Here is a 14,035-nt window from a genome sequence, read left to right as displayed (position 1 = left end):
AGGTGTCTTTAGACACACTTATATTTTTGTGCTCCCCATATCCTGTGCTTTTTTCTTTTATTTGTGAAATCATTAGTTTTGACAAATTTGGTCTGTATGAAAGTTCCCCTAGAAACTTTTAAGCTTCATAACATAAGAAACAAAGAAATGAAAATGTTGATTTGATGCAGTGTTCTCCAGAGAACGAACGAATTCAGTTTTTTCCTTTTGCTCATTGTGGTTTGAGAACTATGATTTCTTTTTACAAAAAAAAAAAAGGACACATGAGAGAGATATCTTCATTTTTATGTTTTTCTGTGGCAGCCTGATCTACCTTTTTGTCTCTTCCTCATATATTAATGTGAAAAATAATTGACAGTGAGTCATATCTTTTTAATTTGTAAACTAAAGATCGAATTTTCTGAACACACCTCACTGTTCATCGGTTATTTTTAGTGAATAGACAGGCTGGGATAGTAGGAGAAAGATACATGATGAATGAGACTAGTTTGGGAGTTTTTCTTCCCATGTAAAGTTACTTATAAAATCATGAAATTGTTGTGTTAATCTTTACTTATATGCTAAGATTGAACAAAGGTAGCAGGTAAGTACATGAATAATGGAGCGGGGGGAATAGGCAAATATGAGAAGGTGCTAGTGCTGGTAAAATTGTGTATGATGAACAGAATCACATGTATCTTGGCTTACATGCAGAAAGACAAATAGAAAGTCCTTGAGACAAGACAAGCTTGAAATTCCTTCTTTCTTACTATGTTATAGCTAAAGCATCAGAGTATTTGGAGGTTTGTGATGTTCTGGAATGTAGGTTAAATTAAAACAAATTTTGGCTTTCAAGCTGATACTTTCTGTGGGAGCTTTGGTTTGTGTATTTCTTTTTCTTTATGTATAGAATAAAATAAAGGAGAATTACATGAAGGAATTCATAGGAGCTTTTAGGATATACTAACAAAATGTATGTCATGCATTTTACTGAAATGTGAACATGTGAGATTGAAATTCAATCTCTGAAAATATCAGAAATTAAACTACTATAACAAAAACTTTATGGGTGTATGCACATACAGCTTTAAAACTACTGTAGAATTTTCACAATTTTAAAAGATATTTAAAGCTTTTATGTACTTACTTAAATAATGGGAATTAAAGAGAAAAAAAATCAGAGTTGCTACTGCAAGATGCTTTTGATATATACAGGCAATCTATTGGGTTTTGTTGTGTGTCTTTGTGGGTAAAAAAATGCTCAAGTTGCATCTTGCATAAATACCAAGATGTTTGATCACTGAAGTCCGGGGATTTCATTTGTGGAATATTCTGGCATAAACCCCTAACTTTTAAACTCACAAAACCTATTTAACAGCTAAGTCTGAAATTTGGGTTTTTATTAGTAGAAATGCTGAGAAACTGATTGCTGTGTGGTGTTAAATTGTACAAACCTAACACATGCTTGGGACGGATAGCTTATATATGAGCTTGAGGCAGATGGAAAACAGTATTGCTAAGAAATACTGATTAGAGATTTATTATTTTTTTAAAATTGTTTGTTGCTTCAATATTCTACTTGCTTGTGGAATACTGAAAAGGGCTGAGCATGAACGTATAATCCATACAGATTTATTTCTTTTTGGAACCACAAGGGTTTCCAGTTGTGCCGAGATATAGTGGCAGAATGCTTGAAACCAAAATGTAACCACTTTGGATTTTAGTTGGTCATGTTTTTAAAAATGAAGGTTCAGTGTGGTGCTGACCATCTTAAAAGCCCTATAATGAAAAGCATTAATCCTAAATTCACTTCACTGTGCATTCTTTAGAGTCCCTGTAGTTCCATAAGTACCCTTACAAATCTAGCAAATTATTCCCAGGAACTGAAGCTTTCTTACGCTAGTATTATAAATCATACATATGGTGCTTTGGATCTGTTAACTGTCGCCACAGAAGTGATAAAGATCCATAATTTTGGCTGCAGCAATTGTATTATGAGAGCAGCAAATTCTGACGTGCAGTCTCACAGCTGTCAGTACTTAATTTCTGAGATTCTCTCCTGCCTATTGCTAACTTAACTTGCAACCCTGAACGCATTTTTCTTGTGGAGGCAGCACTTTGTCACTTTGCTACTAATTAATTTCAAAAGCACATAACACCTATGGAAATATTGGCCTCTGGGGAAGGAACTTCCCCAAAAGTTGATACGTTGATGACTTGGGAACGAGGTCTGTGAATAAGAAATTTCAGTTGCTTCTTTGGATTTGGACTAGTATATGTGCATACTGTAGTGTATAGAGCCTACTTGGTTATACTTTGGGATTTTTTTAAAGTTATTATTAACAGTCACTTTTAGGAAAGGAAGAAGAAAAAATGAGTACTTAGTTTTGAAATTATTGTACTAGTAGAACAATATTTGACAGCTGTGTACTGTTGCATGTTCATGAAATTGCTTCTCTAAATGTCTTGTTTTTCAAATAAACAATTTAATGTGTTGAGTGTTTTAACATTTTAAGTATTTTGAAATTATTGAATGTTGAAATTGTGAATTATTAATGAAATTAAGATAGCTGATTGTTTTGTAATGGAATTCAACTGAAATCCAGTGTATGGAATTATACCATCCCAAGTATTTTGTGAACTTTTACGGTAATTAACTCTGAATTGTGTGGTTCCTTAATTTACCAAAATAGATGAGAGTAGGAAGTAGGGCTTGGGATTTTTCATAGGATGAGTAGGTGACAAAATCTGCAAATCTACAGTGTATTATATGAAAAGTGGGTTCTTGTGCTTAAACTGCTAGCCTGTATTTTTAGATGTGAACCCCATACAGCTTGCCACTAGCCTGAAAATTTTGATTATAATGGTGTCAGATTCTGTGCACTTTTAAATGTTACTGAGCTGTGAGCCATCCATTTCATTATACAATCAGCACATTCCTTAAATGTCAAACCAGCTTAAAAATTCTGTAAGTGGGCAGGTAAAAATGTAAAAATCTAATTGTGGCAAAATTACCTTAAATTCTTGTTCAGTTACTCTTGCAGAATGCATACTTTAGGAAATGTTCTATATCAATGTTGCCGTCAGTCACAGGAGCAGTAGCTATTTCTTTCTTTTTCATCAATACTTTAACTGTGAAATTTATATTCTGTCAACTTTTTTGTACAACAGCGTTAATCTTATTTTTAACTATTGTGTTAGAAAACAACACACAAACAAGTAGCTACTGCTTCTGGATATTTTGTGTTAGTTTACATCACAGTGAAGTAGATGCACGACTTGTGTATGTATAGATAAGCCAGCAATTTTCTGTGTATTATGGGGACTAGCAAAATCTACATCACAAATTTTGACACATTACAGCTGAAGGAAGAGGAACAGCGTGCAAGACAAGATACATTCTTCAAGGAAAGATGCTTGTCCAGCAGTTTGCTTCATGTGATTGAACTGAGCCTGTAAGGATTCATGGATAAAATGAACAGGAATAGATCTGAATAAAGCAAATCTGCATACATGGTAACCAGTAGCTCTTTTACTTTTTTATGTTGCTTAACTGTTTTATTTGAGGGAAACCTGTGTGATTTAAACCTTTAGCTTTTGCAACTTTATTACTGGTTATATACATTTGGCAATTATAATGTGCAAACAATTGAAAAAAGTCAAGTAAATGCTTGTTTTTATAGTAGTTTGTTCATGTTAAACTGTTCATATGATAATGTCTGTACACAGCACCACTGATTACCGTAGATGTAGTGTTGTAATAAACTGTTTAATGGGGCTGATGTGTAAAGCTGTTCAAGTTATTTGATGTTTACACCTCAGGGAAAGTCTTGTGTTCAGCAATATTTAAAGATAATGTTACAATGAAAACATTGATGCTGTCTTCAAAAACATTGCAATAGTTCTTGCATATGCCTCAACCTAATCTTGCATTCAGCAAGTTAAACGTACTAATGTTGCGCTCTCACACTCAATTTTGATATGAAAATAAGTGGTTACATAAAACCTTTAATACTATTTTGCTTTCTAGCAGTGTTTACCTAGGTGGCTTGTGAATTTGCTAATTGACACATAAAACTGTAAAAACTGCAGCACTCTGTGGTTGATTGTTTTGAGGAGAGATGGTCCCAAGTCTGTGATTTTTAGCACACTGAAAATTTTATCTTTCATACAGCCTTGATCCTGATTGACACTAAAGTTGATATAAACTTAAACTGTTCATGTGAACTTAAACTGCCCATAATAAGGGGTAGAAAGGTTAGGTTTAAAAAAACAAAACAAAACCCTGCAGTTGTTTACAGTTTTATAGTAATAGTGCTTGTGTGTGTTCCCTCTCTACCCCCAAGGCCGTAGCAGTCTGTACATAGTTGTATATTAGAAATGTGCCAGAAGAAACAAGATGTTACCATTTTTATGACTTTATGGGTTTGGTATTTTCTTAATACTTTGGGGTTTATTCACACATGCATATAAAAGAGAAGGTACACTTGTATGTCCTTGTTCACCGATGGGCAATATTTAAATGTCTTAGCAAAAAATGACGCAGATTAAATTTGTCAGATGAGGTTTTGTAAATTTACTTAAAAACAAATTAATGGAGCACGCAGTGAAAGCTGGCTTCAAATTCAAGAATTTGTTTTAAATTTCATCAAGTGTGAAATGCAAGTGAATAGCAAGTTCATATAAGCTGCAAAAGCTTAGTTTCTGGCAGCCTTGTGCAAAGGCTCACTTTTAGTCTATTGTAAATTGTTATGTAATGGACATACTCTGGAGTTTTCACGTATTCAAATAGCCGCACTTAATGTTTTAAGTTAAGTTTCAAGACCTCAGATGGCTTTAAGAGGCAACCCTGAGAAAACTCTTGATTTCTTTTTTTACCAATTTTGAAGATTTTACAGCCAACCTAAAACGTTACCCTGTTCAGGAAAGCACTTAAATCCATTTGATTTTCCAGAGCATATCAAGCACGTGCTTACATTCCATATATTTCAAGGAATGTAAATATATGCTTTAAGTTATCTTATTTGCATACATGAGTGATTTTTATGCTTCAAGTTGGGACCAGTAGCTTGTGCAACTGCCCAAGTTTTGCAGAAGTTTGAAATGCTCTGATATTTTTGGCACCTGCTACTCAACCAGGTTTCCTGCAGCCAGGTTGATGCTGTTGGACTTGGCTACAGCTTCAGACTCTCCATTTTTTTTTTCCTCCTTAAATTGTGTACCTCAGTTCCTCATGCATGGGATCACTGGTGTTTATTGAACTATTTGCTACTGAGAAGATATTTGACATGTTTGTTTAATCCTGTTTGAAAATGAAAACTGCCTTTAAAAATTTTGTAAAACTGAAAGCTGTGTCAAACAAGTCATGAATCACTTCCTGCTTTTTTTGTTAGTAGGTGTTAGTTACAAACAGTACTGTTGTAACTTTTTTTCTTTACTTAAAAACATTGTTTACTACTGTGTGTAATAAGTTTAAGGAAGAAATAACCTGCCTGTAGCTGTTACATGGGGAATAGCTAATACTGGAAAGGCAGCAGGTAAGTAATGTTCCATTGAGTAGATATATTAAATTTTAAAATAAAAAAGTAACTTTACAAGCATTTTATGCAGGAATTGATATTTTACTCCACATTGAAATAGTTTTAAGGAGACTGTTGCTCTTTTTACATAGAGTGTAATTTCTCACTCACATACGGATTTCCATTGCTGGCAATGGAAATAGCAGGGAGGGAATAGCAGGGGGTAAATAACATAAGTTAAACTGAATAATCATTGTGACTTGAGAGATGAGATCCCTGTATGAAGCCCATTATTTCTGCCTGTTCTCCAAATACTTAATTTTAACTGATAAATGTACTGTGTTGCAATTTAGATAATATTCTCTTGAGTGAGTGTCCTTTGTTATATTTTTCTTTTTATAAAACAAAAAAGAAATGTACAGAAAAAAAATCCAAAGACCCTGATAGACACCAAAAAGAAATATGCGTGATGTTCATCATGTATAACTGGATCTGTAGTAGAATTTTTACCAAGTTTTGGTTTATTAAATGTTCCTGGCAATTTCCTGTACCTGCTCAGGAAATGGCAGTTTAGAAAATAATTGACTGGTGATGATGCCCGTGATGGCTACTGCTCTTGATATTCATTCAGTTCTAATCCATCTCCTTTTGCTGATGAAAAGATGAAATAGTCTGTGAGGAAATACTTTATTTCTTTCAAACGTTGATTTTATAAGTAACATTGAAAATATTATGTTAAGGCTGTGTCCTTTATCTTGAAAGACAAAACCAACAAGTAGTGACTTAGGAGTGGTGGTGCTTTAGCAACAGTTGTTGTTTTATTGGTGATTTGTTTTTTAGACGTAGAGAGTGATTTTTTTTTAAAGTAAAATTTTTATTGGACTATAGGTTTTGACAGGTCAAAAGTACTTCAGAAGAAGAACATAGCATTTTGGAAACTGTACAGTCTTTTTTTCCTCATTCCCTTTTTACTTTCTGTGCCAATAACTTTTGTTCTGATTACATTTTGAAAAATGTTTGTCAGAACTTCAAATTTTTATTTACAGTGTGGCTTATAAGCTTGGATAGCTGTTGTTTTTGTGTTAAACAAAATATTTTTATTAAATTTAGACATTAGCTTTTTTTTTTTTTTTTGTGGACTGAGTATGTTCTGGTTTTGTTCCTCTGAAATTGGTGAGGCTTAGTTTTTCTAACTGTATTTTTTTACCTGATTGTTTAGTTGCATACCCAAACCCTTGTACATGTTTTCCTAGTTATATGTGGATAATTGGAGATTTAAATGTTGTATATACTTGTCATCTGTGTTTCTAGTAAAATACATGGCATTCTTTATAGAAATACTTAATTCCTGATTTTCATTTCTTATCCACTTGCTCTCTTGTGTACAGGTTAAATAGACTTTGCTCCTATTTTTACTTATAGAATTTTATACATAGCCTGTTAAAGTTGTCTTTGGTTCTTGTGTAAACTGAGATACAGCCTTAAATTTCCTGATACAACACTTGTTAAGATACTGTCAGTCATGTAGATTCAAATATAAAACATGCATGTTTAAGACTGGTACTCTTCAAAGATCGAAGACACTAAATTACTTCTGCATTGAAATGTAAGCCCTTCAAGATTTTAGGGAAGGAAAGTACGAGTCAGTGTCCATATACTTGAAGAAATTTCAATTCTTTCCAAAATAACAATTTTGACATAGGAAAGAAGCAATGTGGATTCACCTAGTATTTAAATTATTTTGGTAATTGACTGCACAGGTCTTGAACTTAATGGTTGCAGCATGCTATTGAATCATGATGTTTATGCAGAAATACTGTCTCTTGCAATTATGATGCCTTGCAATTAATATTTCAGACTGGCTTGGGGTGGGTGGGGGTGTTGAGGTGGTTTTTTGGTTTTGTAGTTGTTTCCCTCTCCTTCTCTACACCCCCTGACCCCCCATTAAGGTCTGATATCCCATGTATTTTTAGATTAATTTTCGTTTTAGAGGATAAATTTACTGAGGACAAGTTTGGAGCATAGTTCATCAGTTTCATGTTCTTGGGGGATTTTCTTCCCCCATGTTGGACGAAGTACAATAAAGCTCCTCATTCTATTTGTATATGATAAGCTTGTTAGTTCCTGAACCCATCCTATAGCCCAGTGATTGCAGTGGGTTCTAGATTCTGGTATGACCTATGCCTGTGCTTAAATCTTTTAAAACTTCTTTGGAAATACGCTAGTTTTACTGAAGTCTATTGAAAATAGTGAACAGTATATCTTTGATCCCAATGGAATGGAGCATTTAAGTTGTAAAAATTCCCATCTATTTATACCGTGTAATGTGATTTTTACATGATTTCAGTATACACTTTTGAGTATATTCAACTAATAGACTTCAGCCTCACCATCTTGTACACAGTATTTTGTAATAGAAAATATTTTAAACTGTGCATATTATTCTTACATTATGAAACAGACATTTCCTTGATCTTCAAATGTAAGAAAATGAGGAATGTGTGTGCTTTTATAAATACAAGTGATTGCAAATTCAGCTTCCTTACTACTGCAGTTGTCCTTTTTTAAAATAATAAAGAAAGGGGGGGAAAAAGCCAAATGTTTTAAAGGTGAAATACATTCCTATTTGGTAAACCTTAGCAGTTTTATGACTATTATCAGCGCTGCTGACTTTCTAAACAAAAGGCTGTATTGTCTTCCTGTACAATTCCATTTCCTGGTTCCTGCTTTGCTCAAGGATCTATGAGTAAACTATTCAAGAGATGGTTTGAAATACAGGAGTAGGGTTGTCTAAGTTGGAATGCAGAATTGCAATGCAAAGTGTAAGGAAATGGATGCCTGTCAGAATGCCTGACTCCAAAGGATTTTATATATATAATAAACAGTTTCCTGATGCTGGCAGGCCAAAGAGTCTGTTGAACACTGGAGTTTTTGGAGACCTATATTTCTCCACAAGGTAAGATGGTATGCTAGCAAATGTGGATTTTAATACTTTTTCAGCAGAGGTACTTAATCTGTAAGTTTAGGGATCATTTCATCTTTTTTAGATGTTATACTTGAAATATTGCACAACTTTTAGCTTTCATGGGTTTCTTTTTTTTCAGCCTTTAGGAGACTGTTAAGCAATTTGCTGTCCAACTTTTGTGTTGGTCTTAAACTGCAATAGTAGCTTACCTTGTATTGAAGAAATAAAGACCATTTTTATATTAAAAATGCTGTTGTCTGTCTTCATTTCAGCTTGTCTAAACTTCTCATTATTGTCAGTCTTTTCAAATTTTCAGACATTAAAACTTGGAGCGTGGACATTCTAACAAAGTTACAGCTAGATTCTGTGCTACAATTATTTCTGAATCTAGAAATAGTTTTATTCTTTATTCTTGTCCTTATCTGGTCTTTAAAGACTCTTTGCAGAGTTTACAATCAATAGGAAGTGCAGACTTTTTTTTTAAGCCAGCCTTTTTTTGTTCTGTAAAATACGGTGACCCACATGTAATGTATTAACTAAAGGGGAAAAAAATAAGCATGATGTGTAAAGCAATTTCAGTCTCTTCAAATTACATTTTCAGAATCAAATATCAGTATAGTAATGTTTGGAGCTGTGGTAAAACTTTTTAAAATAAGAACTTTTTATTTGAACCTGGTTTCTTGAATTGGCAAAGTCTGAGAAACGTTAATCATTGCAAAGCATGTGCTTGTTGAACACAGCAGTTGTAAAACAGCTGTATGGCAGGTTGAACTTGTCAGCTCATCTCATGCAAACAGTTGGTTTGGTATCAATGACAATAATATCCATCCTCTGATGATTTAAAACTACTTTTGGTACTGGGGTTTCACGGGCAAATGTTTCTGCTGATAAAGCAGAGCTTTGTGTTATATAAAACACACATCTGTATGTTATAGACAAAAAGCCACAAGCACTGCCATACTGTGCCATCCTAGTGGCGAGCTTTTCATAATTCATAATACTTGTCAAAGTTCATTTACTGTGGCATAAAATGAGCTATATCCATTATACCATCTTAGATTAATGGTACCATTTTGCAGTGCTGTCGACTCCAGCTTTGGTCTGTGATGAGCCTTTAGCATTTAACAGTGGTAAGATTATGTGAGAGCACTGGTTTTCATTTGGGGAAAAAGAAATCATTTTTATCTTTATAGCTTCAAAAAGAAGTCTGAAATGTAATCTGATTGCCATGGAAGAACATTACATTCGTGATTGTGTTTAACCCTGATGAGCAATTGTGCAGGTCTTCGTTGAGAAGACCCAATGCTCATTAGAAAAAGAACCTGAATTTCTTTGGGTAGTGCTCCAAACCTGCAATAATGGAAATAACATTCAGTAACTGTAAAGGACTCAGACATTAATTATTTAAAATAGCAAGCAAGAGGACAGGAAAGTCAGCTTGACCACTGAGTTTGCTGCTCTGTCTGAATTTCACCATTATAACCTGAATTTTTAGCAACATGAGTGGGTGTTGTAGCCTGGCTTCAAGGACCAAGTGAAGATTCAGACCGAGATGGAAACATGTTGTGCTGTGGCTGGTGGGGCTTAGGGGACTGCAGGCTTCCTCCTGGGTTAAGGACACATGGGAAAATCATTGCAAACTCTTGATTTTGAAAGTATCTTATTACAGTTTTCCTCCTGGTTAGGGTGTTCAGCAGTTCCAATTGCTGAATGGGAGAGAAGCGTAAAGCATCCTGTCCCCAAAAACATGGGATGTATACTCTAAGATAAACACAGTGGCGATTCAGTACACGGATGAATTCATTATGGAGGTGTTCAAGCATGGGTCAGCTAACCAGGATGCAAGACCATTAAGGTATGATTTGAAATGGTATCGGAGAATGAGGAAGGTAAGCACTGTGAGTATGGCTTTTGTTTCCTTTCCAATAGGTTTCCTGGGGAAAATATTATCCCTTGAGTTTGATGCAAGGAAATAATTCGATAATGCCTATTAGGAAAGCTTTCTTGCTCAATTCTGCTTGCAAGAACCTTGCCTCCAACCTTTTTCAGTGTCTTCTTCATAGCTGTTGCGGATTGAAGGGCCCAGAGCCTGTGGTGAGCTGGAGGGAGAGAGCATGCTGGAATCCAGGCTTCAGCAGAAGATCATTGTCCTTGCTTGTTCCTCTCTCAGTGCTTAGCAATGTGGAAGCTGGTACAGAAGTTTGCTCTCTGCTGCCTCAGCTGCAGGCTGACTGGCCTCAGGAAAGAGAGCTAATTCTTCCCATCTACCCTATCCTCTGAGGGCTGCAAACAAGATGAAAAATGCCAAAACCCAAAATTACCCACTCCAGGATAAATCTGTTCCTGTACTTGACTGACTAATATCACTGTTTGGCCCTTACAGTTGACTGTCAGTTTTTTGGGAGGAAAGGGCGGTAGAAGGCATTTGTGAGGTTTAGCAGGAGAGCCTAAAATAGTCACTTCTGTGAACCTTGTGTTCTTGTGCCAGCTGCAGTTGAAGGGAGATTACTGGGCTGTAGGAACTGTTTCTGTGAGGGTAGCTCTGGAGATCTTGTGCACATCTGCTGTAGATTTTGCAGCCCAGGCAGCAGCACAGCTGAGTCCCCAGGATGTTGTTAAGGGAAGAGGAAGTCTTCCCTTCTGCTGCACCTTTTCTGAGCCAACCTCACTGAAGGCACTACTGAAGTTTCTCCTCTTGCAAAGCTGGCATTTTGCTTCATTTTCTGTCAATATAGGAATTACTGATCAAGGAGAGGCTTTAATTTTGGAAATTTTTCTCTATGGAAGTGAGAGACGTCTTAAGCACTTGCTGGGAAGCAGGCATTGAGTAAGGAGTTGGAAGTGTCCTTCTTTGACCTTTGTTAGTTTGGAATGGGAAGAAATGCTCAGGCTCAAAGTATTAGTGCTGTTCTCTGTCTTGTAATTTTCCCCTGGTTCATCCTTCAGACAGTTTCATAATACTGCAGCTTGTCCAGGGGAGATGGTAAGCTGCAAAACAGAGGAGCAGCAGAAAGCAAATCAAATGCCAAAATCAGCAGAGCAAAGTCTGTATGAAGCTGTGAAAGGCAAGTTTGTCCAGTGCAGGTTGAGTAAAGGAAGACAGAGGTATGTGTGTAGCTTATGATCACAAAGATACCTTTCTTACAGGCATTATTATATGAAATTCAGGTGCATGCACCTGAGTGTCTATACCCTAAAATGTTAGACTATAACAAATCATGACACACCAGGCAAGGAAATGCTGGTTTAATTATTTTGGGGCCAGGATGTCTGTTTTGCATTGGGAATTGGCTGAGTCCCCTTAGAGGTCTGTGACATACACTCTCAGAAATAATCAACTGAGAAAGGAGTTTTTCCAAGTTAATCTCTGCATTTTTCCAAAGACAACCACCTGGTTAGCATAGCATATTTGTTGCAGGAATGTAGTCTGCACAGTCAACACCTCTGACAGTGGGTTTGGCGTGTCCTGAAGTACTTAAAGCATAACACTACTTGATTTTCTGAATGGATCTTGACTAACAACAGAGATTAAATTCTTCACTATGTCTGGAGTAGTTATGAGTTCATGTTCATTCGTGTTCTATAAGTACAGGTAAGACTGATGCTGCTCAGGAGACTTTGTTGTGTAATAGATGGACAGATTAACTGGAACTGCAAGAGGAAGAAAATGTATCCATCACATTGGATTTTTATCTGTTTTACCTCTTGGGAGATACAAAAGCAAGTGATTGCTTCTGAAAAATGCGAGGAAATGGCAGGAAATGGGAAGACAATAAGCCTGCTTTGTGTCCAGGAAAAGTAACTTGTTGGGAGAGCCTTAGAGAGGCAACAGAAAGAGACCAAAGTGAGAGTGAGGTGGGAATATATTTTCTTTCTTTGCCTGAAGAAAGGAGGTGAAAGATGCAGAAGCAGTGTGATGGAGTGGCAGCTGCAGAGTGCAGCATGTTTAGTTTCAAGGATGCTGCAAGGCAAGAGGTGCTGTGCTGCCCTTGGCCTGAGGGAAGGAGAAGAGCAGTGCTGTTAAGATTTTTTGCTTACTATATTTTTGATGATGAGTTTGAGCTGGAAGCGAGTCAGAGAAGTAACATAATGTCTATATTACATAACATGTAATACAGAAAACAATGAGATGCTGGTCAGCTCAGACTTAAATGCTGAGACACAAATTATATGGTGTTTAAGGAACTAATCAAATTCTCTACCTTTTTTACTCTGCTCTTTTTCTGCTCCTGGAGAGACAGTGTGAAAAACAGTTGCAGCCCAGTAGAAATAGAGTTCTCTTTGCTGCAGATAGAGGATTGCTATTCCTTTTAATCATCTGAATCTGCTAATGCATCTCTTCTGAACAATTTGCAGAAAATTGTTAGCATGATGATGATGATTAGCACTTTGCTTCCCATCAGACTGCTGGAAGTCTTGTAAACCTTGTGCTCTTTGTATAAATGGGAAGTAAAATTAATTTCTTTTCATACAGGGCTTCCCAGTTTTACAGAAAGGATTCAGGGTAAACAGATGGTTTTAAAAATTATATATTGCTGAACAATTTTCAAAACAATTTGAATCTACTTAGCACTGGCACCCATTGAGTAGATTTTTTTCTTTTTATCCTGTATATTAATGGTAAAGGTGTCCTGTCACACAAGGAAGGATATGTTCAAAATGGGGTAGATGTGCAAATGGAGCGTAAAGGGGCTCTTTCTGCCATCTAGAGGCATGAAAAAACCACTCCTTTGCCTAATTTATAATCCCATGAATTATTGTGTCTGCACTGTCAGCAGAACTGTGATAATCCTCAACTGTCCTAATTTTAAGAAGATAGCAGTCACTTTTCCCCCCCACTTTTCCACAAAATAAACAAGCTGTATTTTCTTTTCCTTGCCTTGACACCTCGTGAAAAAGCTCTTGTTTATTGCCTTATTTCTGCATATTATTTTGAATGCCTTTTGAGTGTACTGCTCTAAAAATCTTGTGTGTTTTCCTGTATAATACACTTGGAGTGAAAGAAATACTTCAATGCTCAGAAACCTTTATTTGACACTAAAAATGCTGGGAAAAATACTGTCCACACAGGCAGATAAAATGTTGCTTGTAGTGGAATGCATCTCTAAAACCCATCAGAAGAAGGGTGGGTTCCCATGTAGAATAGGCAGCATTCACCTCTGAAGGAGCAGAGCGCTCTACAGAGTTACTGCATTTCAGAATGGTTTAATTGATGCTTAAAACTGATTTCTGAGGCTTGCTGGTATCCACTTTCCCTGTTAACTGTCTACTTCTTTTTGACAGCTAGCCATGCCACCTTTTAAAGTCTGCAGACTGTGCTTCACTTAAAAAATAAATAGCTCTGCCTGATGTGTTGCAGCTCCACACTGGTGGGAGGGAATGAAAACAGAGACCATTCATACCAAACAGGATCCTTATTCATGGGTCAAGTTGTAAGGGACTTGGGCTCCCACCTCAAAAAGTTAATTGGAGCCTATACGTAATTAAAACTGCAGTTCTCACTTTTCTGAAAGTCATTTAGCCTGGAATCTTTGCAAGATGTAGGTTCACAGCCCTCACTTTCTCAAAGACC

At 36.1% G+C, this 14,035-nt stretch overlaps 2 protein-coding genes across 5 annotated transcripts in view; both read left to right on the top strand.

Moving 5' to 3' along the window:
* Positions 1 to 6,836, top strand: part of CPSF6 (cleavage and polyadenylation specific factor 6) — a 31,687-nt gene extending 24,851 nt beyond the window's left edge. For all 4 annotated transcript variants that reach the window (XM_064655686.1, XM_064655685.1, XM_064655684.1 and 1 more), the window contains one exon: positions 3,343 to 6,836. The gene's annotated coding sequence lies outside the window, so the exon portion shown is untranslated. The remainder of the gene's footprint in view (positions 1 to 3,342) is intronic.
* MDM2 (MDM2 proto-oncogene) overlaps positions 1 to 14,035 on the top strand; it is a 223,930-nt gene that overhangs the window by 115,855 nt on the left and 94,040 nt on the right. The gene's annotated exons all lie outside the window — the stretch shown is intronic.

This window comes from Pseudopipra pipra, chromosome 5 (genome assembly GCF_036250125.1).
Source record: "Pseudopipra pipra isolate bDixPip1 chromosome 5, bDixPip1.hap1, whole genome shotgun sequence".
In the NCBI taxonomy this organism is placed as follows: domain Eukaryota; kingdom Metazoa; phylum Chordata; class Aves; order Passeriformes; family Pipridae; genus Pseudopipra; species Pseudopipra pipra.
This window is presented reverse-complemented; position numbering and strand designations above follow the sequence as displayed.